A 27609-nucleotide genomic window follows, 5' to 3' on the forward strand; every position below is an offset into this window, starting at 1 on the left:
TTGAATGGACTCAATCATCCCATCAAGAAGATCGCTGACTTCCAACCATACACGAATCTCATCGAGCGAGTGCATCAGGCTACCAAAGCGGAACGTCAAGTGCAAGATGACTTCAAGTGTGCCAAGTTCTCATCCAAGTCATATGGTTTCTCCAACACCCAACCTTCAACGACTCCAACACCTTCTACATCAACCAAGCCTTCTACAAGCAACATCGACAAGTCGAGTTACAAGAAAACTTTGACAACTCCAAGTCATCTTCCTACTACAAGCAACTTCAACACGAGAGCTTCATCATCACCTACCCCAACTGATGAGACCATCAAGAAAAGTTCCTTCAAATGTTTCACATGCGGAGGCCGAGGCCACAAGTCCTTTGAGTGTACCAACAAGCGGACAATGATCCTCAATGACGATGGTGCATACGACTCCATGAGTGAAGGAGAACAGAAGCACTTGTGCAAGTCACCATGCACTGGAAAGTAAATGATGAAGAGGAACAAGTCTTTTGTGATGAAGATTCAAGTCCCGCTCTTATTGTCTCCAAAGTCTTGACCCTTCATCAGCACCAAGAAGAAGACTAAAGATGCCACATATTCCATACCAAGGCCGGCATCAATGGAAGGTCCGTCAAGGTCATCATCGATGAAGGGAGTTTTCATAACCTAGCAAGTGAAGAACTTTGCTCCAAGCTCCAATTGCCCAAGAAGAGGCACCCACATCCCTACAAAGTTCAATGGCTAAGCGACTCCGACACTATTCAAGTCGAGCATAGAGTGCAAGTCTCCTTTAAAACCGGAGCTTACGAAGACACTTTGGAGTGTGATGTCGTTCCAATGACCATTTGCCACCTTCTTTTTGGCCGACCATGGCAATTTGATAGAGTTCTCATCCACAATGGCCGAACGAACCACTACATCTTCAGGATGAAAGGGGAGGAGTACGTACTTCGCCCTATGTCTCCAAGCCAAGTGATCGCCGACAAGCATGCTACCCATCGTGGAGAGAATAGTAAGAGAGCGAACTACCAAAAAGAGAGTGAGCGCCACAAGCCCAAATTGAGTGCCTCTGCGATGAGCGAAAAGAAGAACTTAGTTCTATTTGCCACCAAACGTGAGATAAGAGAAGTGTATGAGAACCCATCTAGTGGGATACACTACTTCCTTTTGTGCAAGGATGAGGAACCTAAAGCTAACACCTCTCACACTCTAACTTTAGTGTTGTCTTCTCTTTTACAGGAATTCCAAGATATTTTCCCCGACGAGCTACCTCCGGGACTACCTCCACTACGAGGAATCAAGCACCGCATCGACCTCATCCCCGGAGCACCACTTTCGAACAAAGCTCCCTACCGCGTCAACCCCGAAGAAACCAAAGAAATACAAAGGCAAGTAAAACATCCCATAGACCATGGACATGTGCATGAAAGTTTGAGTCCTTGTGTCGTTCCGGTCATTTTTGTGCCAAAACGAGATGGTAGGTTTCGCATGTGTTCCGATTGTAGACCTATCAATGCTATCACCGTTCCCTATAGGTATCCCATTCCATGCCTTGATGATATGCTTGATGAACATAGTGGTGCCACTATTTTTTCCAAAATTGATCTTAAAAGTGGTTACTATCAAATCCGCATACAAGAGTGTGATGAATGGAAGACCGCTTTCAAAGCAAAGTTGGTTTGTATGAGTGGTTAGTTATGCCTATGGGTTTATCAGAAGCACCGGGTACTTTTATGCGTCTTATGAATCATGTGTTTCGTGCTTACATTGGTGTGTTTGTTGTGGTCTACTTCAACGATATCCTTGTTTATAGCAAATCTCTTAAAGATCATGTCACCCATGTTCGAACCACTTTGCAGACTCTTTGAAAAGAGCGTCTCTATGCTAACATGAAAAATGCCTTTTTGGCGTTGATAAGCTCGTTTTCTTGGGTTTTGTTGTTTCCTCTAAGGGTGTTCATGTTGATGAATTTAAGATCAATGCTATTAAAACTTGGCCACAACCAACCAACTTGCATCAAGTGCGTAGCTTCCTTGGTTTAGTCGGTTTCTACCGTAGATTTGTGAAGGACTTTAGCACCATTGCTTCACCTTTGCATGCTTTGTGCAAGAAAAATGCGCCTTTTGTTTGGGGACCATCCCAAGATACTTCTTTCAATGAGCTTACGAATTTGCTTACTCATGCTCCCATGCTTGCATTACCCAACTTTGACAAACCCTTTAAGGTTCATTGTGATGCTAGTGGTAATGGCATAGGAGTTGTGTTAACGCAAGAGAAGCGCCCCATAGCTTATTTCATTGAGAAACTTTCCGAGCACAACTCAATTACCCCATCTATGACAAAGAGTCATATGCTTTAGTGCGAGTTTTGCATGAACGGGAACATTATCTTATCCCTCATGAATTTATCATTCATACCGATTATAAAACGCTTAAATACCTTAAGGGTCAAACCAAGTTGAACAAGCGTCATGCTAAATGGAGTGAATTCATTGAGTCTTTTCCTTATGTCATCAAGTACATCAAAGCTAAGGAAAATGTTGTTGCGGACGCTCTTTCCCGCATATGCATGCTTGTTACTCAACTTGAATTGGATGTCATTGGCTTTGAGCACATAAAAGAACTGTATGCGCATGATCCTACTTTTGGTATTCCTTATGCCAAGTGTTTGATGCATACCTCTTGGGAATGCTATTACATTAAAGATGGATATCTTATGAGAGCTAACAAAATTTGCATCCTCGAGTCTTCTCTTCGTTTGTTGCTTTTGCAGGAATCTCATGGAGGAGGACTAACGGGACATTTTGGACACGACAAGACATTCGCTACGCTCTGCAAGAACTATTTTCCGTGACGTCAACCGCTTCACCAAGCGATGCTCTATATGTCGCAAAGCTAAGTCTAAAGCTCACTCCCATGGCCTTTACATGCCCCTCCCAATTCCATATCAACCGTGGGAAGATATTAGCATGGATTTTGTACTTGGATTGCCTAGAACTAGAAATGGAAAGGATTCAGTATTTGTTGTTGTGGACCGATTCTGTAAGATGGCATATTTCATTCCTTGCAACAAGATAGACGATGCTTCACATGCTGCCAATATCTTTTGTAGGGAAATCTTACGGCTATGTGGAGTGCAGAAGACGATTGTCTCGGACCGCGAGGTCAAGTTCTTGAGTTACTTTTGGAAGACCCTATGCGCCAAGCTCGGAATCAAGCTACTCTTCTCCATGACGTACCATCCACAAACCAAGGGCCAAACGGAGGTGACCAACCGAACACTCTCCGCTCTACTTCGCGTGCTAATCAAGAAGAACATCAAGGAGTGGGAGGAGTGTCTACCTATCGCCGAGTTCGCCTACAACCGCGCAAGACACTCAACTACCGGCAAGTCCCCCTTCGAGGTCGTCTATGGATTCAACCCCTTGTCCCCTTTGGACATTCTCCCTCTACCACTACAAGAGCGCATCAATATGGACGCAAGTGCACGTGTGAACCATCTCAAGAAGGTGCATGAAGATACAAGGCTCGCCATCGAGCGCCAAGTACAATGACTTGCGACCAAGCTCAACATCAACAAACACCCCATGGTGTTCAACAATGGAGATCTTGTGTGGCTACACCTTCACAAGGACCGCTTCCCCCATGAACGCAAGTCCAAAATTCGACCACGAGCAGATGGACCCTTCAAGGTGCTTGAACGCTACAACAACAATGCCTACAAGATCGACATTCCAGGCAGAAAGTACCCCGTGAGCGACATCTTCAACATCAAAGATCTCTCGCCCTACCATGGTGATGAGGATCTCGATCCGAGGTCGGATCTTCCCCAAGGAGGGAAGATGATGCGGAGCATCATACAGTCATCCCCATGGACCTACCATCGTCTTATCAAGTGCCAAGAGGACCCATGACACGAGCACGAGCTAGAGCTCTCAAGAACAAGGTGACTTCTTTCCTTGGTGATATCACATATGATCCACTCGAGACACGGCTACTACCTAAGTCCGAGATATTATGCATGATTAGGTATCAAGAGGACCCTCTCGAAGATGCACGTGAAGACGTACAAGTCCCCAAGTTCATGGATGAAGAAAACCAACGGAAGGAGTCAAGAACACCTCCCAGGCCCCAGACATCCGGCCAAGACCCTGGACATCCGGCCCCTGGAGCGTGGTCCACCATAGCTGCACAACCGCCAAGCATTTACAAGCCCCAGACATCCGGCCCCGCCAGCCCGGACATCCCGCCCTTCCCGAGCTCCCGGAAATCCGGCCTCCAGCCCGGATATCCGGACACCACCGAACCCGAGAGCAACAAGGCTAGCCACTCCACCATGGACAACCGGCCCCGCATGAAAGCCCAGACATCTGGCCCGACGCCCGGACGTCTGGCCTCCCCTGTCTGCGCACAGTGTAAGGGCCCGAGGCCCGTGTACCCCTTCGCCCACCTAGACTATATATACTCTTCTCCTACTTATGTTTTAGGGTTGGCATTGTGATAGCTCATTTGAGAGGTAGAGCCTCGCTCATCCATATCGGATCTACTCCTTGAGAGAGACCGCAGCCCCTCTACGGAGAAGATCCATCTTGGATTCAAGACCCCCTTTTGGGCGGCCCCATCAAGACCTCCTCACAAAGAAGAACCATTTACCCCTTGTATTGTCCCTTGTTGACTTTGGATCGTGTATCTCCTTTGTGTTTCGAGAATCTAGCACATGTGTGACCGGATCTTGTTGGTTTGAGTGTTTCTATTGTGTTCCCCTTTGTGTTTTTCCCTCGTGTTCCTCGTGTTCTTCGCGGGATCCGCTCCTTTCATGAAATATCGGCCATCTAGGGTTCGACCCTACATCACTTGGGGGCCAACAAACTCAGAGCCCGCCAAGATCCTTGCTGGCAAGCCCCAAAATGCCACTGCTCCACCTCATCATACACATGTCACTAATCAGTGTGGTGTCGAACCCTCAAATGGCTTGGTGTATCTTGTCAGGCACGTGGAAACATGCTGGAGAAGAGATTAGATTTATTGACACCCTTCCAGATGGCGTGTCACACTAATAAGGAGAAGATGGGTAAGCGGTGCAGCAGGCTTGCCGGGCCTCAACCTCAGCATGACACCTAGCAGTGCATTTAATGCACTTTGTCCTAACTGCCAGAGTTAGGTATGCTAGCACTGTTAGCTATCTAATCACACAAAAATGACTATTTTGCCACTATGGTCGCCACTTAAGCTATAAAAGGAGGCCTGAGGCAACCTAGCAAGGGGTTTGAATATTAGATCCCCAAACACTTGTATGTACACACTACTCCCCCTGAGGCACCCTTGCCGGGATAGAGCATGTTGTGTCTTTGTGTTCCTCCAGATCAATCCACCACAGCAGGAGTAGGGTTTTACACTGCAAAGCAGCCCAAACCTAGGTAAAAGAGAGATGTCCATTGCCGCACTACCCGGCCGTTTCTGCTCTTTGTGCAATGTGACCATCCCCTTGCCGAACCACAAAGGAGCACCCCTGCCCCATAGGGGATCGTGCTTCCATGCCGACAGTTGGGATCCGATGAAGTTCGAGTTTATGATCAGATTTATGTCCATGAATATTACTTGAGTCTTCTTTGATCTCTTATATGCAGGATTATTTATAGCCTCGTATTTCTTCTCCGAATCTTTGGTTTAGTTAGGCCAACTAGATTGATTTTTCTTGCAATGGAAAGTGGTGCTTTGTGATGGGTTTGATCTTGCGGTGTCCTCACCCAGTGACACAAGGGGTAGTGAAGCACGCATGTATCATTGCTATTAAGGATAAAAGATAGGGTCTATTCCCTACATGAATAGATCTTGTCTACATCATGCCATCGTTCTTATTGCATTACTCCATTTTTTTAATGAACTTAATATACTAGATGCATGCTGGATAGCAGTCGATGTGTGGAGTAATAGTAGTAGATGCCTATATTCATGATCATTGCCTTGGATATTGTCATAATTATTTGTTCTTATATCAATTGCCCAATAGTAATTTGTTTACCCATCGTATGCTATTTTCTTGAGAGAAGCCACTAGTGAAATCTACAGCCCCCGAGTCTATCTTTTACCATATTGCTTTCAGATCTATCTTTTGTCATATTTTTTTAGATTTATTATTCGAAAAAACCCCAAAACACCTTGCTTCACTTTTTCTTTACTTATTTTATTTCGTGTTTTACTTAGATCTATTTATCCAATCTCATACAAATTAATCTATCTTTTAACCGAGGAGGGATTGACAACCCCTCTTACGTGTCAGGTTGCAAGTATTTGTTCTTCATGAGCATGTACCGTTTATGTCGGCGTCCTGGGACCGGGGGTACCCAGACTTGCCTACCTGCGGCCATGGTGTGGCTCCATTGATGGCCTGGTACGACCCAGCTTCAGTAACAACAACCCAAGACCCTCGCGAGGCAGACGACACCAAGACCTCCCTAGGGGCAGCCTCACCAGGCCGGCTTCCGTGGAGCGGAGATATCAATGCAAGGTGCACCTCGCGAGGTTCATAGGACGTGAGCCATGACAACCAAGGCCGGGAGGGCGTAGTGTACCAGTTTCCTCTTTCGGTGCTAAGGAGGCAGGTGAGGGCGTGGAGTCCCGAGGAATCAAGCAAAGGTTTCTGTTTCAGTGCAACAAGACCAAGACCGCCAGGACAGCAGGACGGAGGTCATCGCGGAGCCCACCGCAGGTGAAGACCATTTTTGTCAGGATAACTTGTACTAGCTGTCTTCCTTTGAATTTGGCCGTTGTGGCATCCCTTCCCGCCAACAGTTGGGAAGAGGACCAAGGCCACTATAAATAGGACGTAGCCGCCACCATAGATGGGATTGAATCCATTCCACCCTGACCACCTCACTAGCTGATCGAGCCCAAGAACACCTCACCTCCTGAGGCTGTTCATCCATGGTACTAGTTCATCCACAGCCCCTCGACGCCAATCCACCACAAAGCAGGAGTAGGGTTTTACACCATGAGGTGGCCCGAACCTGGGTAAGCTGTCGTGTCTCTTGTCCATTTGGTTCGTCGAGCTAGGACGTGGAATCGGAGTGTAGGCAGATTGGGGAGGACGATTTCTTTGCACGCACCCCAGAGTTCGAGCCTCTCAAGTATCCGCGGAACCACGAATGTGACATTTGGCACGCCAGGTACGGATGCGTCAGTGAGCCGCCACTCCATCCACCACGTTCCGCTGTTCGGCTCTCATGGCGGACACTTCTCCATCGACTAGCCCGTTGCGCGCCCTCATAGGATCCGAGGGCCTCCGAGCCTTCACCCCCGCCCACCGGCGGGTGCAGTGGCCGCCTAATATTCAGGCTGGAGATGCCGCCCCGCTACGACGGTGCGACGGACCCGGCAGCCTTCCTTCAGGCGTACAAGGAAGCCGTTTGGGAGGCTGGTGGCGACGACAAGGGCATGGCCAACAGGCTTCCAAGGCCCTCGCAGGCGCACCGCGTGCCAGGCTGCTCATCCTACCGGGATCTCCTGTGGCTTCCTGGGAGGAGCTGTGCGGTCTCTTCATCGTGCTCTTCGCGGCACCAGCACCCCACGTTGTTGCAGCTCTCCTCGGCGGCTCGCTGGCGCCGCCCTCTGACCGCAATGTCAAGCAGTTCTTCCGTCAGGTGTACGCCGCCCACATGCCTCAGGGAACTCCTCCGGGATGGGCGGCACCCAAGGCTGACCTCACCTTCGACTCAAGAGATCACCCCTCGACCACCGCGGTTGCCAGCATGCTCCCGATGCTTTGCACCCCCACCATCTGCAACATGGCAGTGACCAAGACACTCATCGACGGCGGGGCTGGCCTCAACGTACTCTCTGTGGAAGCTTTCGGCTTGCTCCATGTGCCACATGGCTGGCTCTAGCCCACCAAGCCCTTCTCTGGAGTCGTTGACGGCTCCACCTGCCCCTAGGGCAGATCCGCCTCCCAGTCACCTTCGGCACCCACGACAACTACCACACCGAGCTCATCGACTTCGACATGGCTCGCATCTGTTGGATTACGGGTTCCGACAAACCCTTGAGAGGGTAGAACTCTGTATTGTGCACGAAGAACACTCTCTTCCCGACTCGCTCGCTACACGATTCCACATCCTAGCTCGACGAACCCAAAGAACAAGAGACACAGGGGTTTATACTGGTTCGGGCCACCTTGCGGTGTAATACCCTACTCTAGTTTGTGGGTGGATTGCCTCGAGGGGTTGAGGATGAACTAGCACAATGGATGAGCAGCCTCAGGAGTTGAGGTGTTCTTGGGCTCGATGAGCTGGTGGTTGAGAGGATGATCTCAAAATGATCCGTCCCCTCTACGTTGGTGGCTAGGTCCTCTTACCAAATGTTTAGGAGGGAAGGGATCCCACAACGGCCAAGTTTGAAGGGGGGCAACTAGTAGAAGCTATCTTGACAAAAGTAGTCTTCACCTGCTAAAGGCTCTAGTGGTAACGCTGCTGTGGGCTCCGCGATGACCTCCGTCCTACCGTCCTGCTGGTCTTGGTCTTGTTGCACATATATGGAAACCTTTGCCTGATTCCTTGGGACCCTGCGCCTGTGCTTACCTCCTTAGCACCAAAGAGGAAAGTGGTACACTATGCCCGCTGGCGCCCACCTGGCCTTGGTCGTCATGCCTCATGTCACACGAACCTCGCGAGGTGCCCCTTGCATAGATATCTCCGCTCCTCGGGAGCCTGCCTAGGGAGGCTGCCCCTAGGGAGGCCTTGGTGTCGCCCACCTCACGAGGCTGGGCCCCTCGCGAGGGTTTTGAGTTGTTGCTGCTGAAGATGGGCCATACCGGGCCATTGAGGGAGCCACGCCATGGGCCGCAGGCAGGCAAGTCTGGGTACCCCTATTCCTAGGACGCCGATAGTAGCCCCCGGGCCCAAGGCGCGCTCGAGTTTGGCTTCGAGGCAAAGCCAAAGGGCAAGTGCAGAGTGATGAGGGCCCCAACCGCCTACGGCCTTGGTTGACGCATGGAGATTGATGGGACGTGGGTGCCTCCACTTCCCCACACAGCCTTGATATACGCCCGGCTTGGCGGCCGCTGCCATCGGCTCAATTCCATCTTTGTTGCTCACCATGAGCTTCCTCGACCCTTACACTTTTCAGTTTCTCCTTGTCGCCGTGGCGCCAAAGTCTGCAAGGAAGAAGAAGGCGACGAGCCATGCCCTGGCTGAGCCTTCGCCAGCATTCGAGCCGGCCGTTGAGCGGTCGGTGGTGGTCAACCAAGAGATGCTGGACAAGGTTCAGCTAGCGCTCGCCTCAGATTCCAACGAATGGAGGGCTACGGTGGCTTGGCCTGGCTACCGCGCCACGATTGATATGACAGCCACCGAGATCCCTATTCATCTTCATGCCCTCTGGGCCGGCCTGATTCCCCCTTTTTCTGTTTTCTTCATCTGGATCCCCAATCTATCATACTCCTTGATGTCTTCGCCTTCTTCTGTGAGGCCATGGTGGGCATCGCTCCTTCCGTGGCCTTGCTTCGCCATTTCTTCTTTCTTCATCAGACCGATGACCGTCAGCGCTCAGGATTGAAAGTGCTAGTGATCGACTAGAGGGGGTGAATAGGTGATTTTTATAAAAGTCTTCAAAACATGGAAGTTTCGAAGACAAACGATAGAAATAAACCTATTACCATGCAGCAGAAGGTAGACTACACTAAGCAAACCATAGTCAAGTATTCAATGAAATGAAAGCATAATGACTAATAGCAGCTAGGCAGTATAGATCAGGTAGGAAGATAGTGTGAAGCCAATCAGGACAATCAGTTACTCAGTGATGACAAAAGATAATGCAATCATACAATGACTTCACCAGGGCCAACAGTAAGTAAAGGAAAGGGAAGGATGAAACCAGTGACTCGCTGAAGACAATGATTTGTTGGACCAGTTCCAGTTGCTGTGACAACTGTACGTCTGGTTAGGGAGGCTGACATTCAACTCAGAAGACCGCGTCTTCACCTTATTCCCCTTGAGCTAAGGACACCCAGTCCTCGCCCAATCACTCTGGTAAGTCTTCAAGGTAGACTTCCAAACCTTCACAGACTTCATTCACCGACGATCCACAATGACTCTTGGATGCTCAGAACGCGACACCTAACCGGCTGGAGGATTCATAGTCCTCAAGTGTAATAAGTCTTCAGATCACACAGATAGGAAGACTTAAGTGATGCCTAACACTCTTTGGCTCTGGGTGGTTAGGGCTTTATCCTTGCAAGGAATTCTCTCTCAAGGCTTCGAGGTGGGTGGCTCTCAAACGACAAAAGCCATACACTAACTCTGAGCAGCCAACCGCTTATGGTTGTAGGGGGTGGGCTATTTATAGCTACTAGGCAACCCGACCTGATTTGTCCGAAATGACCCTGGGTCACTAAGGAACTGACACGTGTTCCAACGGTTAGATTTCAAACACACGCGGCAACTTTACTTGGGCTACAAGCAAAGCTGACTCATCCAGCTATGTATAAGATTTGCTCTCATTGTCTTCGCTCGAAGACATAGGATTTTGGTTGAGCATCACTTCAGTCACTCTGACTTTGTTCACTTGGACCCCACTTAACAGTACGGTGGTTCCTATGACTCAACAAAGAAGAAGAGGAGACAACGAAACAACTAAGTCTTCGCGCCCCATAGTCTTCATGCAATGTCTTCTCTTGTCATAGTCTTCAATGTGAATATCTTCACATACCACCATTGTCTTCAATGTCTTCATACATTTTTAGGGGTCATCTCCGGTAGATAAACCAAATCAATGAGGGACTACTACCTGTGTTATCCTGCAATTCTCACAAACACATTAGTCCCTCAACTAGGTTTGTCCTCAATACTCCAAAACCAACTACGGTGGCACTAGATGCACTTACAATCTCCCCCTTTTTGGTGATTGATGACAAACTGGTTACTGTTTTCAACGGGGATAAAAGTATGTGAAATGTAAAGGATTTAGGTATTGTCTTCATAAGTGGAAAAGGCTCCCCCTGAAGATGTGCATATAAGTAATTTGCTTTTGGAATGCAAATGCACATGGCAGGTTGTACTTGTGGAGATCCTCTTCAACTTATGACGACAATTCATCATGCATGAAAAGTATGTGAAGATAATGACATGCATAATGAAAAATGGACGTCTGCAGAATGACCTAAGTGCGGAAGTTATCATCGCACATGCGGAATTTATCATCACATCACAGAATAGCAAATAAGTAGCAGACGACCATCGAGTTTAAGTGTTACAACTCAAAGAACCAAATGTATCAAAAAGCGAGAGTTGTAAACACTAGGCAAAATATAAAATCACCACCCATATGGACCCGCTTGAAGACTATCAAACTCATATGCTTCTCCCCTTTTGTCAGTAAGGACCAAAAAGGTTTGAAGACATAGAGAACCTACTCGTTCCCATGAGGAGTTGGTGAAGCAGCAGGGTCATCGGTGTTGGTTGGCGGTGCAGACGAACTTGGTGCAGTGTTGATTCGCGCTGAAGGTGGTGAAGTAGCATCGTCTTCATCATCGATGACACGTGCATTCACTGTTGCAGCAGAGGAGGAGAACTCAGAGTCTTCAAGAGACGGAGTACGCTGCAGCACAGTCCTTCTCGGAGGTGTTGAGTCAAACTTGAAGCGTTCAGAGAAGCCATCATGTTGAAGATCATCTTCAGAACACATAAGCGTCAGCCCTTTCCATGTACGCCGACAAGTTTCATGGGCGACAAAGGCATTCTTGGTGGCAAGGTTGCGAATCTTGTTTACGTCCACCAAGAGGCTTTTCATTTGGCGCTTCAGCCAGTCATGATGCTTATCCTGTTTCTGATGAAGGGCGACCAGAAGCTCTCAGTCATTGAGAACACGAGATCGCTTCTTAGGCCGTTGTGCAATGGTGCTTTCAGTGGCTTCAGTGAGGGCATGATGAGGTTCACGGGTAGTACCAGCCAGAGGATAAACACGAGTGACTGCTTCGACTCCTTCAATGTGTTGTGAGAAGCTTTGACTATCAGTATTTTGAAGACTAAGGGGCTCCTTGGCAGGCTCTGGATAGATGGCTTCTGACATATCGACGTCAGGCAGAAAAATCAGATGATTGCGAGCTGAGGGCTGATAGGTGACAGCTGGGTATAGTTTGATCAGACGCATAATCCATGGAGAATAAAATTTCAAGCCAAAGATATCAGATCCTGATGCAGCAAGTTGGCGGATGAAGAAGTCTTGTGCATTGAAGCTTTTGCCGTGAAGAATATGGAAGACAAAAGTCTTCATTGCACCTTCATGCTTTGCATGTGGAGAATGTCCTTTGATGGGCCAGAGAGTTCGCCTTATAATGTGATAGATAGTACATGGCAGATACTCAAGGTCTTCAACAAAGAACTCCTTAGGATATTCAGCATCGGGAGGCAAACGCTTCATCATGCTAAGCATCTGACTCATGTTGGGTTCAGGCTTGTGAAAAATGCTTTCCATAGCAGCACCGTGAAGCTGACAACCAGGTTCATAAAGATCACCTGGAGTGGGCAGGCTAGTGAGCTCAGTGACATCAAAGGCTTTGGCTTCATGATGAACATTGTCTATCATCCACTCAAGGACCCAAGTATTCGGATCCCTGTTGTAGCCACAAATATGAAGAGTGGCATAGAATTGGATCAACAATACTTCATTCCAGTGCTCCTTGCTAGTGACAAACTGCAACAAGCCAGACTCTCTGAAGCAATCCAGCGCTTCGTCCAAACAGGGCAGACCAGTTATGGCTTCAGTGTCAAGACGCATATGTGGAAAAATGCGACCTTGATTGTATAAGATGCATGAGTAATAACTGCATTGCTGATAGCTCCAGAACTGATCAGAAGATATTCTTACCTTAGAGTAGGGGTTCTTGGCGCTATCAAAGAAGGTGTTGTGTGCTTTGAAGCCATTGATATTGAATGATCTGGGTGCAGATGCAGTGCCTGGAAACCTAGGAAGCCTTGGCATTGGCTTCTAAACCTGAGGCCTGCGCTCGACGTGATAGTCAAATTGGGGACCAGCAGCAGGTGGAGGAACAAGAAGAGGCCATTTGACAGTGATAAGTTGGCCATAGTTGTATGATTGCTCGATAGTATGTGGCCTTGGTGGCGGAACAGGAGCAGTGGTATCAACAGAGGCGTTACGCTGCACATCTGTTGTAGGTGCATCATTGGCTTCATTGGCTTCTGGCACAGTGTTTGGTGCAGGCTCCACATTGTCTTCAGCCATGACCACATCATTGGCTTCAGTGGTTTTAGTGGTGGCAGCCTCAGGATTCTCAACCTCCACTTGAGGAGCTGGAGGGTCGGGCACCAACATGTTCACTTCAGGAACATCTTCTTCAGTGATGGGGGAGTAGGGACACGTTCTTTTGCTTGTTTTTCTTCAGCTGATGCAGCCGGGTTGTCTTCAGCAACTTTAGCTTCCGACTCGGAGATATTCAAAGTAGGAGTGGCTTCTGGGAACACCTGACGTGCAACAGATTGGTGGTGCACTTCTCCTTCTGGAACGCTCGAAAGAGGGACTTGGGGCCTTGATCCTTTGCGAATCCTGCCTAACGCTGGCGACGCCTGTGGAGATGGAGTTGGCTGGGCCTCAAAGTCATCTTCTTCTTCTTGCACTAGTGAGGTGACTTGTTGTTGGGGAGTACTCGGGGTGTCTTGTTGTTGTGGGTGATCAGCCCATGATGCATCCCGAGCAATTGACGTTAGAGGACGACCAATGCTGATGAGTTCGTTGTTCATGAGAACAGGCGATGATACCAAGTTGTGCTCGATCTGAGGAAGAACTACATCATCTTCAACATTGTCAGGGTGACCAATGTCTTCAGCAGCAGTGGGGTCAACTGCTGGAATGTCTTCAGCTTCAGGAGCCTCTGTGGAAGCAGGCTTATGAACTACCATCCGTCGTTCTTGATGCGAAGAGTCAGGACGAGCAACCGAGATGGGCTCGACAACAAGGGGCTCTGTGGGAGCAGCCCGATCTTTCTTGGTTTTGCGCTTCTTCTTGGTGGGAGCGACATCAGAAGCTTCAGGATTTTTCCTCTTTCTGGCTTCAGCCTCGGCAGCCCTTGTCTTTTTTAGTTCTGAAGCGATTGACTTGACCTTTGGCTTCGAGCCGGACATGCTGCTTGGGAAGACAATGCGAGGTTCTTCCCGCCTTGAAGGTGCAGATTTGTCAGTCGATGGCTTCTCTTCTTTGCAGCCATTCTGGGGTCGATGCCAGGATGCCCAAGAGCCTTGCGCTTCTCAGCTTCATTGTAGGCTTGCACGCACTTGTCAGCCAGACTCTTCATGCGCTCACGAGAACCTTTAGCTTCTTCTCGTTTCTTGAGAAAAGCTTCCTTGAGCTCGTGTAGCATAACCTTGAAGTTTTTGACATCTTGCATGCTGAGCTTTGCCATGTGCTTCTTGAACTGGTCTTTCTCATAGTCGATCTTGTGCTTTAGTTCAACGATGCGCTGAGCTAGAGCTAGCTTAGAAGCAATGGCGCCATTGAAATAGACGCTGAGGCCAATTGGAAGTTGCAGGTCCACAAAGCTGAGATTGGGGGTTTCAAACCACTCATCAATGAAGTTGTGGATGATTGCCACATCAAAGAGAGGCAAATCATTGAAGATTTCTGCTTCTTCCTTGCTCTTAATCAGTTGCTCAAGAGCGTCATCTGCAATATCTTCATCACTGGACAGATCAATGTATTCGGCTCGCAGAATGGCAGCAGGGGTTAATGCCTGATCAGTATTCTTTTTCATTTCCGTCTTCTTGGAGATACGTGATAGATCTTCGGACTGCACACTGTCTTCAGGAGGTGCAGTAGCCAGTGGCTTCGCACGTGAAGCTTTTGGAGGAGGAGCTGACTTTGCAGCTTTAGACTTCTTTTGCTTCTGCGGCTTTGGAGTATGAGCTGGGGCTTCATCAGTGTCAGCATCATCATCAGAATGATCCACTTTGGCACCTTGAAGAGAAATGTGAGTGATAAGGCCATCAAGGTTGTAGAAAGGTCCGATGATATTGGGTTCAGCATGCCGTGTGCCGTCAGCCCGGGGAGCAGAAGGACCAGGGTTGAAGTCTAGTCCCAATGACTTCTTGTTTTCCTTGGCCGATGCCTTTGCGTGCTGGAAGTTGCGCTTGAAGAGATTATCTTCACGACACCAGAGCAGTGATGATGGGTCGGCATTTTCAGGCTGTGGTCCACGGACCATACAGGGATAGAAACCCTGAGCAATAGCTTCAGCTCTAGTCTTGGGTGGAAGGCTTCGGAAGAGAATATCACCCCAAGGACTCTTGATGGCATTCTTCTCAACATACTCCTGGGTCACAAACTTGTATTTAAACCGTTGTTCGGCCCAATATCTTCGAATCCATTGGATTCGTGTCTTGCGCTGATTGTAATCCTCTTCTGGATCTGTCTTGTACAGCTCTGAGAGGTCATCAGGTAGATCTCTTGATGTTACCCCTCGACGCTGTCTGCCACCCTTCCTTGCTGATTTCTCTATAGCCATGAACTTCAAACTGAACGGCTTCAATACGTTCAAACGCTTCAAAGGCTTCCGCTTGCTGGTCAAACAGGAACTGGCTTCGGGAGAGTTAATGTGATGCTGTAAGAATTCTCCAAACGAATGCAGACTATGAGAAACAAGGGATTCTCCCACGGACATGTAGCTGTGACAGCATTAGAGATGCGAGGGAAGGGGAGAGGTCATATGCATTCTCAAAAGATTTTGAAGATAAATCAGTTTGAAGACATTGACCTCATGGTGCGAAGACATTCACTTATGTGTTTGAAGTTGGTTCCAGATTTGTACGAATCCAGGAATAGGTACAAGTGAGGAATCTAACTCGTTATGAAGGTTAAGTGAATATACTAGGCATTATATGAGATGCAGAGAGGATAGATCTAACAATGAGTAGGCAGAAACCACTTTCGGTAAACAGGATGAATCTTTTAGGATCAAAAAGATGGTAAAAAGAGAGTTTTATTTACCACACGATGAACTGCTAGATGGGAAGAGTAGGAGACCGAGCAGTTCAATCCACCGTGCCCTAACTTGACGACGGAGGACACCTATGGCGGCGGCGGAGAGGACGATGACCGAGGCCGACGTGAGGACGGCGTCGGTGAAGTCGCGACAGATAAGCGCTTCGTCGCCGGCGTCGTCGAGAGCTAGCGGTGGCGCTAGGGTTTTGACGAGGTGGAGAGGTGGAAGAAGGTTTTCTTGACCGTAGGGGACATGTATTTATAATGAAGTATGCGGCACAACGTAATTATGCAGGTGCCCCTGGCGGTCCACATCTGAGGGACACGTGGTAAGCATGCAATATACTCGGAGTTGTCCCACGTTCCCACGCCCGCCCGAACTGTCGGATGGTCGTTCCGGCTTTTCCAGATTTCAGGCAATAAGGATAGAGCATTTAAAACAGACTTAATGTTTGTCTCTTTATCTTCTGCTGACAAGGACGCAGAGAAGACATTCGATAGTTTCAATAGAATGCATATGATTTGGACAAATAGAGTTTGAGATAGAAAGCATAGAGAGATTAGGGTCTGATCACATTCACTTAGTTCAAAAGATTCAACAAGGAAGACGTAGCTATAAGTGAATGTTGTAGAGGACAGAACACTAATATGTATATATCAGAAGACAATCAAATCAACATAGTGAAGATAATCATGAAGACAAGTTGAAATTGAAGACAAACCAAATGTGAAGACATAGAAAATGTAACACCATGAGTAAAACACTTCAAACAGAAGAATTTGGTGGTGGCGTTACCCACCGTATAGGAAGTATTAGACCCATATACGGCGCACAATTATCGTGGCGCTCCGAAGTCAAATTCCACGTTAATGTATTCACACTCAGAATGTAAGTCTTCATTGATTGAAAATATACTTTACTTCGTGTGTTGCACATCTATGTCATCAACATGCTTAAGTGTTAGGATGTGTGCCTGATCACAGGACATTTGAGGATTCCAAGATATTTAGCTCACACCGTAACTTGCAAAACCTCTTCTCATGCAAGGGTTTGGTCAAGATATCTACCAATTTCTCTTCAGTGTTGACGTGTATGATATCAATATCTTCCTTCATAACATGATCTCTGAGAAAGTGATGACGAATTTCAATGTGCTTTGTCTTCAAGTGCTGAACTGGGTTGTTGGCAATCTTGATGGCGCTTTCGTCGTCGCAGTAGAGTGGCACTTGCTTCAGATGAATGCCATAGTCTTTGAGTGTTTGCTTCATCCATAGAAGCTGAGCGCAGCAAGATCCAGCAGCAATGTATTTAGATTCAGCAGTGGAGAGAGATACACAGTTCTGCTTCTTTGAAGACCAACATACAAGTGATCATCCCAGAAAATGACATGTGCCTGATGTAGACTTGTGATCCACCTTGTCACCAGCATAATCAGCATCCGAGAATCCAACTAGATCAAATTCTAAGCCCTTTGGATACCATAATCCTAGTGTTGGGGTGTGAGCCAAATATCTGAGAATTCGCTTCACATCTAAGTGATGCGATTCCTTTGGTGCCGCTTGGAACTGGGCACACATGCAAACACTAAGCATGATATCTGGCCTAGATGCACATAGATAAAGTAAGGAACCAATCATGGAGCGGTATACCTTTTGATCGAACTCTTTACCATTGTCGTCGGGACCCAGATGATGTTTGGCTGGCATTGGCGTCGTGAAGCCTTTGCAATCTTGCATCCCAAATTTCTTCAAGCAATCTTTGAGGTATTTCTCTTGAGATATAAAGATGCTGTTGCGTTGTTGACGTATTTGAAGACCAAGGAAGAACTTCAGCTCACCCATCATGGACATCTGATATTGCTCTTGCATCATATATCCAAACTCTTCACTGTATTTCTGATTGGTGCAACCGAAGATAATGTCATCCACATATATTTGGCACACAAACAGTTCACCATCATATGTCTTCGTGAAGAGAGTGGGGTCGAGGGAACCAGGTTTGAAGCCTTTGCTCTTTAGGAAGTCTTTAAGTGTGTCATACCAAGCCAGAGGGGCTTGTTTGAGGCCATACAGTGCCTTGTTGAGCTTGTACACCATGTCAGGATGTTTTGGATCTTCAAAGCCAGGCGGTTGTGCAACATACACTTCTTCTTGAATCTTGCCATTGAGAAAAGCGCTCTTCACATCCATTTGATACAAAAGAATGTTATGATGATTTGCATAGGCCAGCAGTATGCATATGGCTTCAAGCCTAGCCACAGGAGCAAATGTTTCATCGAAGTCAATCCCTTCAACTTGATTGTATCCTTGAGCTACGAGACGAGCTTTGTTTCTGACAACTTGACCATGCTCATCTTGCTTGTTGGGATATATCCATTTAGTGCCTATTATATTGTGCTTACGAGGATCAGGACGCTTAACCAGTTCCCATACATTATTCAGCTTAAATTGTTGAAGCTATTATTGCATAGCTTGAATCCATTCAGGTTTCGTGAAGGCTTCATCAACTTTCTTGGGTTCAGATATTGAGACGAATGCGAAGTGCCCACAGAAATTTGCTAGCTATGTTGCCCTTGAACGAGTGAGTGGACCTGGTGCATTGATGCTATCAATTATTCTCTCAATATGTACTTCATTTGCAACACGAGGATGTACAGGACGAAGATTTTGCTCTTGCTGATCATTGTCATCGTTAGAAGGATTGTCTTCAGGCTGAGCATTGTCTTCAGGTTGATCAGGTGCAGAGATGATAAGTTCCTCTTCAGGCTGAGCTTCATATGGTATGATTTCTCCAGTTCCCATAAGTTTGATTGATTCACTGGATGGAACTTCATCTAGCACATTTGGTAAGTGCTCTCTTTGCGATCCGTTAGTCTCATCGAACCGCACATCCATAGTTTCAACCACTTTATAGTGAAAGAGGTTGAAGACTCTATACGAGTGTGAATCCTTTCCATATCCAAGCATAAAACATTCATGTGCTTTCGGTACAAATTTTGAAGTGTGATGTGGATCCTTGATCCAGCACCTGGCACCAAATACTCTGAAGTAACTGACATTTGGCTTCTTGCCAGTAAGGAGCTCATAGGATGTCTTGTTGAGAAGCTTGTGAATATAAACACGGTTGATGATATGGCATGCAGTATCAATGGCTTCAGGCCAGAATTTTCTTGGAGTCTTGTATTCATCAAGCATCGTCCGGGCCATCTCAATAAGTTCTGTTCTTGCGTTCCACGACGCCATTCTCCTGCGGCGTGTACGGAGCTGAGAATTCATGTGTGATGCCCAAAGTATCAAGATACGTATCTAGACCAGTGTTCTTGAATTCAGTGCCATTTTCACTTCTGATGTGCTTTATCCTGACGCCATAGTTGTTCATGGCTCGATTGGCGAAGCGTCTGAAGACATCCTGCACTTCAGTCTTGTAGAGGATTATATGCACCGAAGTATATCTTGAATAATCATCAACAATGAAAAAGCCATAGAGACAAGCAGTAGTAGTAAGAGTTGAGTAATGAGTGGGACCAAAAAGGTCCATGTGTAGCAGTTCGAAGGGTTGAGTCGTTGTCATGATTGTCTTCGAGGGATGCTTGGCCCTCGTCATCTTTCTTGCTTCACATGCACCGCATAAGTGATCCTTCTTGAACTTGACGCCCTCGATGCCTATGACATGCCCTAGCCTCCGATGCCAGAGCCAGCATTCTGAAGCTTTTGCTAGAAGACATATGGCAAGTTGTGGTCCTGCTGAGAAATCTACCACGTACAAATCATCTTGCCGATACCCTTCAAAAACTAGAGACTTGTCAGATTCCCTTAGAACAAGGTAACGATATTTTCCAAACATCACAATCATGTTTAAATCGCAAAGCATTGAGACAGACATTAAGTTGAAACCAAGGGATTCAACAAGCATGACTTTATCCATGTGTTGATCCCTTGAGATTGCAACTCTACCTAGACCCAATACCTTGCTTTTACCAGTGTCAGCAAATGTGATGTGACTTTTATTAGATGGACGTAAGGTTGAGTCCATAAGAAGACTTCGCTTGCCAATCATGTGATTAGTACACCCACTATCAATAATCCATTCTGAAGCAGTTAGTGACATACCCTACAGTGCAGTTAGGGGGATAGGCTTCACGAAGAGAATTGTGAAGCATAAACATTTGACGAGCAAATGGATTATGAAAGCTTAGATCAAGGTTAGGACTGATCGGGCAAGTAGCAAGCGACTCAGGAACAAAATACATAATAAGACCATTTGGGCATTTGATCTTGTGCCCTATAAGACGTTTAAGGTCCCCAGCAATAGCTTCAGACAAATTTGGTTTTCGGCTGGAGACCTTTCCCTGCAAAAGAGAGTTAAGCTTTCTTAGCCACCCCCATCTTCAAGGGTGGCTTCGAAGCAATGAGTCCAAGTGCAGCATCTGAGAACTTTGGCTTTGGAGCCCTAGCAAAAAGTCTTGCAGGTGGACAATAGTAATCATAAGAATAAGCAGAGTAGTTCTTGGTCTTATGAACATGGCGGTTTGATGAAACGCGCTCATATTCATAGGCCTGAGTATGGCTTCCCTGCAAAACATTTGCATTAGTGCGACTCGGGTGAGTCCTTTGTCTGTATAAAGCCTTTGGACCATATGAAGCCTGTGGTATGGGGTTTGTCTTCTTCACTTGTGGTGTCATGACGACATTCACAGGAAGATTCTCCAAACACCTTTTCGGCACCCAGACTTTCTTCATAGGCGGCCCATTCCTGCAGTTAGTACCAACATACCTGGCAAACACTTCACCATTCTGATTCTTAAACAGTTTATAGTTTGCATCAAAGGATTCATCAATAACAATGGGATTAGCACAAGTGAAGCCAGATAGGGTGGATGGATCCACTGAAGGTTCCTTTGCAGCAACCCATGTGGTTTTCGGGTACTGCTCAGGTTTCTAGTAAGAGCCATCAGCATTCATTTTCCTTTCGAACCCAACACCCTCTTTCCTAGGGTTTCGGTTCAGGATCTTCCTTTGAGAACATCACATAGTGTCTGATGCCCTTTGAGACTTTTGAACATCCCTGTTTCAAGCAATGTCTTCAACCTAGCATTCTCATCAGCAATAGCAGTGGCATCCTCAGCAGAGGGGTTAGTTACCACATCAGCAGTTGAAGATATTGAAACAGAAGCAGCAGTAGAACATTCAGCAACAGAAGTAGTGTTATCACGCTCAATGCATTTAAGACATGGTAGTTCAAATCCTTCTTGAGTGGAACTGATCTGTTTGACGTGAAGTGACTCGTTTTCCTTTTGAAGATCTTCATGAGCCGCTCTCAATTTCTCAAGATATTGCTTCCTTTGAAGATAATCATAGGAAAGCTTTTCATGAGTTGTTGAGAGCGTTTCATGACGACTTTCAAGTTCCTCATACTTAACATGAAGATTTTTTATGTCTTCAATTAAGGACTGAGATCGAGTCATTTCAGCGTCTAACAGGTCATCGCTTTTGTCTAATAGTTTTTGAATATGTTCCATAGCTTTCTGTTGTTCAGTTGCGATTTTAGCAAGTGTTTTGTAGCTGGGTTTGGAACCACAATCAGAGTCATCTTCACTTGATGTTTGATAGTGAGTGGCGCATGAGTTTACCTTGGCACCGCGTGCCATGAAGCAGTAAGTGGGAGTGGAGTTGTCCTTGTCATTAGCATCGGTGTTGGTGACAAAGTCATTGCCTTCAGTGTTGAAGATGGACTTGGCAACGTAGGCTGTAGCCAGACTTGCAACGCCATACTCGGAGTCCTCCTCAGATTCCACCTCTGCCTCCTCAGAAGCAGACTCCTCCTCTAAATCCATTTCCTTGCCGACAAACACGCGGGCTTTGCCAGATGAGCTCTTCTTGTGTGATGAAGACTTTGAGGAAGACTTGGAAAAAGACTTTGAGTATTTCTTCTTCTTCTTGTCGTCAGAATCATACTCCTTGCTCTTCTTGTTCTTGTTGTTCTCATTGTCCCATTGCGGACACTCAGAGATGTAGTGACTAGATTTCTTGCACTTGTGGCATGTTCTCTTCTTGTAGTCATGAGCAGAAGCTTCATCATTTCTTGAGATGGATCGTGAAGACTTTCTGAAGTCTTTCTTCTTGGTGAATCTCTGGAACTTCTTCACAAGCATAGCAAGCTCCCTTCCAATGTCTTCAGGATCATCAGAACTGCAGTCAGATTCTTCATCAGATGAGGAAACAGCTTTTGCCTTCAAGGCACGAGTTCGCCCTTAGTTGGGACCGTAGATGTCTCTTTTCTCAGAAAGCTGAAACTCATGTGTGTTGAGCCTTTCAAGTATGTCAGACGGATCGAGTGTGTTGAAGTCAGGACGTTCTTAAATCATCAGGGCTAGGGTGTCAAATGAGGTGTCAAGTGATCTCAGGAGTGTCTTGACGATTTCATGCTTGGTGATCTCAGTAGCGCCGAGAGCTCGAAGCTCATTTGTGATGTCAGTGAGGCGGTCAAACGTGAGCTGGACATTCTCATTGTCGTTTCTCTTGAAGCGGTTGAAGAGGTTGCGAAGGACACTGATTCTTTGACCTCTCTGGATTGAGACGCCTTCGTTGACCTTGGAGAGCCAGTCCCAGACTTGCTTGGATGTTTCTAGAGCACTCACACGACCATACTGTCCTTTGGTCAGATGACCACAGATGATGTTCTTGGCAGTGGAATCCAGTTGAACGAACTTCTTGACAGCAGCAGCGGTGACACCTTCACCAGCCTTGGGAACGCCATTCTTGACGACATACCAGAGGTCGACATCAATGGCTTCAAGATGCATGCGCATCTTATTCTTCAAGTAGGGATATTCAGTTCCATCTAAGACAGGGCACGCAGCGGAGACTTTAATTATCCCTGCAGTCGACATAGCTAAAACTCCAGGTGGTTAAACCGAATCACACAGAACAAGGGAGTACCTTGCTTTGATACCAATTGAAAGTGCTAGTGATCGACTAGAGGGGGTGAATAGGCGATTTTTATAAAAGTCTTCAAAACATGGAAGTTTCAAAGACAAACGATAGAAATAAACCTATTACCATGCAGCGGAAGGTAGACTACACTAAGCAAGCCATAGTCAAGTATTCAATGAAGTGAAAGCACAATGACTAATAGCAGCTAGGCAGTATAGATTAGGTAGGAAGATAGTGTGAAGCCAATCAGGACAATCAGTTACTCAGTGAAGACAAAAGATAATGCAATCATACAATGACTTCACCAGGGCCAATAGTAACTAAAGGAAAGGGAAGGATGAAACCAGTGACTCGTTGAAGACAATGATTTGTTGGACCACTTCTACTTGTTGTGACAACTATACATCTGGTTAGGGAGGCTGAGATTCAACTCAGAAGACCGCGTCTGCACCTTATTCCCCTTGAGCTAAGGACACCCAGTCCTCGCCAAATCACTCTGGTAAGTCTTCAAGGTAGACTTCCAAACCTTCACAGACTTCGTTCACTTGCGGTCCACAATGACTCTTGGATGCTCAGAACGCGACGCCTAACCGGCTGGAGGATCCACAGTCCTCAAGTGTAATAAGTCTTCAGATCACACAGACAGGAAGACTTAAGTGATGCCTAACACTCTTTGGCTCTGGGTGGTTAGGGCTTTATCCTCGCAAGGAATTCTCTCTCAAAGGCTTTGAGGTGGGTTGCTCTCAAACGACAAAAGCCGTACACTAACTCTGAGCAGCCAACCGTTTATGGTTGTAAGGGGTGGGCTATTTATAGCCACTAGGCAACCCAACCTGATTTGTCGGAAATGACCCTGGGTCACTAAGGAACTGGCATGTGTTCCAATGGTCAGATTTCAAACACACGCGGTAACTTTACTTGGGCTACAAGCAAAGCTGACTCATCTAGCTATGTATAAGATTTGCTCTCATTGTCTTTGCTCGAAGACATAGGATTTTGGTTGAGCATCACTTCAGTTACTCTGACTTTTTCACATGGACCCCACTTAACAGTACGGTGGTTCCTATGACTCAACAAAGAAGAAGAGGAGACAAAGAAACAACTAAGTCTTGGCCCCCCATAGTCTTCACGCAATGTCTTCTCTTGTCATAGTCTTCAATGTGAATATCTTCACATACCACCATTGTCTTCAATGTCTTCATACATTTTTAGGGGTCATCTTCGATAGATAAACCGAATCAATGAGGGACTACTACCTGTGTTATCCTGCAATTCTCACAAACACATTAGTCCCTCAACCAGGTTTGTCATCAATACTCCAAAACCAACTAGGGGTGGCACTATATGCACTTACAAGGATGTGTGACCTTCCAGGCCATAGCAGCGACGGCCGGCTCGGGAATTGATTTCGAGCTCACGCCAGTCGTAAGCAGGTTCCGGAAGCGGTGGGGCCTAGCTCGACGAACCCAAAGAACAAGAGACACAGGGGTTTATACTGGTACGGGCCACCTTGCGATGTAATACCCTACTCCAGTTTGTGGGTGGATTGCCTCGAGGGGTTGAGGATGAACTAGCACAGTGGATGAGTAGCCTCAGGAGGTGAGGTGTTCTTGCGCTCGAGGAGATGGTGGTTGAGAGGGTGATCTCAAAATGATCCATCCCCTCTACAGTGGTAGCTAGGTCATATTTATAGTAGCCTTGGTCCTCTTCCTAAATGTTTAGGTGGGAAGGGATCCCACAACGGCCAAGTTTGAAGGGGGACAACTAGTACAAGCTATCCTGACAAAAGTAGTCTTCGCCTGCCAAAGGCTCTGGTGGTGACGCTGTTGTGGGCTCTGCGATGACCTCCATCCTGTCGTCCTGCTGGTCTTGGTCTTGTTGCATAGATATGGAAACCTTTGCCTGATTCCTCTGGACCCCGCGCCTGCGCTTGCCTCCTTAGCACCATAGAGGAAACTGGTACACTACACCCGCTGGCGCCCGCCTGGCCTTGGTCGTCATTGCTCACGTTACGCAAACCTTGCGAGGTGCCCCTTGCATAGATATCTCTGCTCCTCGGGAGCCAGCCTAGTGAGGCTGCCCCCAAGGAGGTCTTGGTGTCGCCCGCCTCGCGGCTCGGCCCCTCACGATGGTCTTGAGTTGTTTCTATTGAAGATGGGTCATACCGGGCCATTGAGAGAGCACGGCACGGGCCGCAGTCAGGCAAGTCTAGGTACCCCTGTTACCCAGCCTCCCATACAACGCCATCCTCGAGTACCCAACCCTGGCCAAGTTCATGGCGGCAACTCACCCTGCCTAAAACGTCATGCAGATGCCGGGAGCAAGTGCGTCCTCATTATGGCTGGTGACACCAAAGAAGCCCTGACGGCCCTCAAGCTCGCCTTTAGGGCCACAGCGGCAGCACGCTTGGCCGAAGAAGGGGCCCCAGAGGCCCCAGGAGTTGCACTAGCAAAGAAGAAGCAGCTGTTCTCTCAAGATCATGATGAGATGAAGCAGGTGTTGGTTGACAAAGATGGGGAATCCGGTGCCACCTTCACCATAGGCGCCAACCTCCCTGCAGATCAGGAAATGGCGTTGGTCGACTTCTTGCGTGCGAACAAGGAATTGTTCGCCTTGGAACCACCTGAGGGTGTACCCCAATGAGCGCCTAGTAAAGCAGAAGGCACAGCGGCAGTCCACGGAGAAGCAGTCTTTCATCGTCCAGGAAATCCGCAAACTACAAGAAGCAGGTGTCATTCAGGAGGTGCGGTACCCGGAATGGCTGGCTAACCTGGTCGTCGTCCCCAAGAAAGGCGGGAAGGAACGCATGTGCGTCGACTTCACCAACCTCAACAAGGCTTGCCCTCAAGACCCCTTTTCGCTCCCGCGCATCGATCAGATCGTCGACTCCACAGCCGAGTGTGACCTATTGTGCTTTCTGGACGCCTTCTTGGGCTATCATCAAATCAAGATGGCAGTACAAGATGTTGAGAAGAGGGCCTTCCTGACCCCATGCAGGGTGTACTGCTACACCTGCATGCCATTTGTCTTGCGCAATGCCGGGGCAACCTTCCAGCAGCTGATGCACATCACCCTGGGCCAGCAGCTTAGGAGGAACGTTGAGGCATATGTCGACGACATAGTAGTGAAGTCCCGGGAGGCAAGGACCTAGAGGAAACATTTGTCGGTCTGCGCGCGGTGGACTTGCGGCTCAACCCAGAGAAATCCATGTTTGGTGTTCCCTCTAGCAAGTTGCTAGGTTTTCTAGTGACACATAGAGAAATTGAGCTAAATCCAGAGAAGGTCAAGGTGATAGAAGAGATGAGCCCACCACAGACTCTCAAGGAGATGCAAAAGCTAGCGGGTTGTGTAGCCTCGATGGGGCATTTCATCTCCAAGCTGGGGAGCGTGCCCTCCCATTCTTCAAGCTGATGAAAAGGAAGGGCCCGTTCGAGTGGACTCCAAAGGCTGACGCGACATTTTAGGACCTCAAGAGATACCTCACCAGCCCACTGGTGATGGTCGCGCCACGCCCTCTTGAGCCCCTGGTGCTTTACCTGGCCGCCACGCCACACTCCGCCAACACAGTGCTGGTGGCGGTTCGGGAGGGGCACCAAGCCAAGGGCTTGTCGGGCAACGTCCCACGACAATGCAAGGCAACGCAGCTTCAGGACGATGTCCCTGAGGCCTCAGCAGCACCAGCAGATGACCAGGCCCCTCAGCACAATGCTCGTGAGGTCGCGGCTGCCCCAACAAGCGACCAAGCTCCCGAGGTCCTCCAGCCTCAGGAGGTGCAAGACTCCGCCAACACTTCCGCGCTCGTCGAGCACCCAGTGTACTTCGTCAGCATGGTGCTACATGACGCGCGGGTGCACTACCCCAAGCCATAGAAGCTCGTGCTCACTCTCCTCATTGCCTCCCGCAAGCTGCGCCACTACTTCCAAGGCCAGCCCATCAAGGTCGTCTCAGCTTACCACCTGGAAAGAGTGCTCCGGAGCCCCAATGCTGCGGGGAGAGTTGCCAAGTGGGACATTGAGTTGCAGGCGTTCCAGTTGGAGTTTAGCACCACCAGGGTCATCAAGGGTGCCGCGCTCACCGACTTCGTGGCGGAATGGACCGACACTCCCAGCCCCGAAGCAGGCGAGGATCGCCCACTCTTGCCAGGAAGCGAGGCGCCAGACAGCTGGGTCATGTACTTTGATGGCGCCTTCGCGCGTCAGGGCGCGGGGGATGGAGCCGTGCTCGTCTCACCCACCCAGGACAAGCTCTACTACGCCATGCAGCTGTGCTTCGAGCAGGGCGAGAAGGACTCCAACAACATCGTGAAGTATAAAGGCTTAATCGCCGGTCTCAAGGCTGCAACAGCCATGGGAGTGAAGCGCCTCACCATCAAGGGTGACTCTCAGCTCCTCGTCAACTTCTCCAACAAAGTATACAAGCGGAAGGACGAGCACATGGAGGCATACCTTGTAGAGGTACGCAAAATTGAAAAACAATTCTTGGGTCTGGAACTACAGCATGTGCCGTGCGGCACGAATAGGGAAGCGGACGACATCGCCAAGAGGGTCTCCTGATGCCTACCTCAAGAGCCCGGCGCCTTTAAGGAGAGGCTCTTGAAGCCATCTGCAGCCCTGCCCGCAGCAACACCAACACCGCCTCGTGAGGAGCCCCTCCGTCGGGCACCCCAGTTTGTGGCCCGACCTTAGGAGCTCGCCTCC

This window comes from Triticum aestivum, chromosome 5A (assembly GCF_018294505.1).
Source record: "Triticum aestivum cultivar Chinese Spring chromosome 5A, IWGSC CS RefSeq v2.1, whole genome shotgun sequence".
NCBI classification, from domain to species: domain Eukaryota; kingdom Viridiplantae; phylum Streptophyta; class Magnoliopsida; order Poales; family Poaceae; genus Triticum; species Triticum aestivum.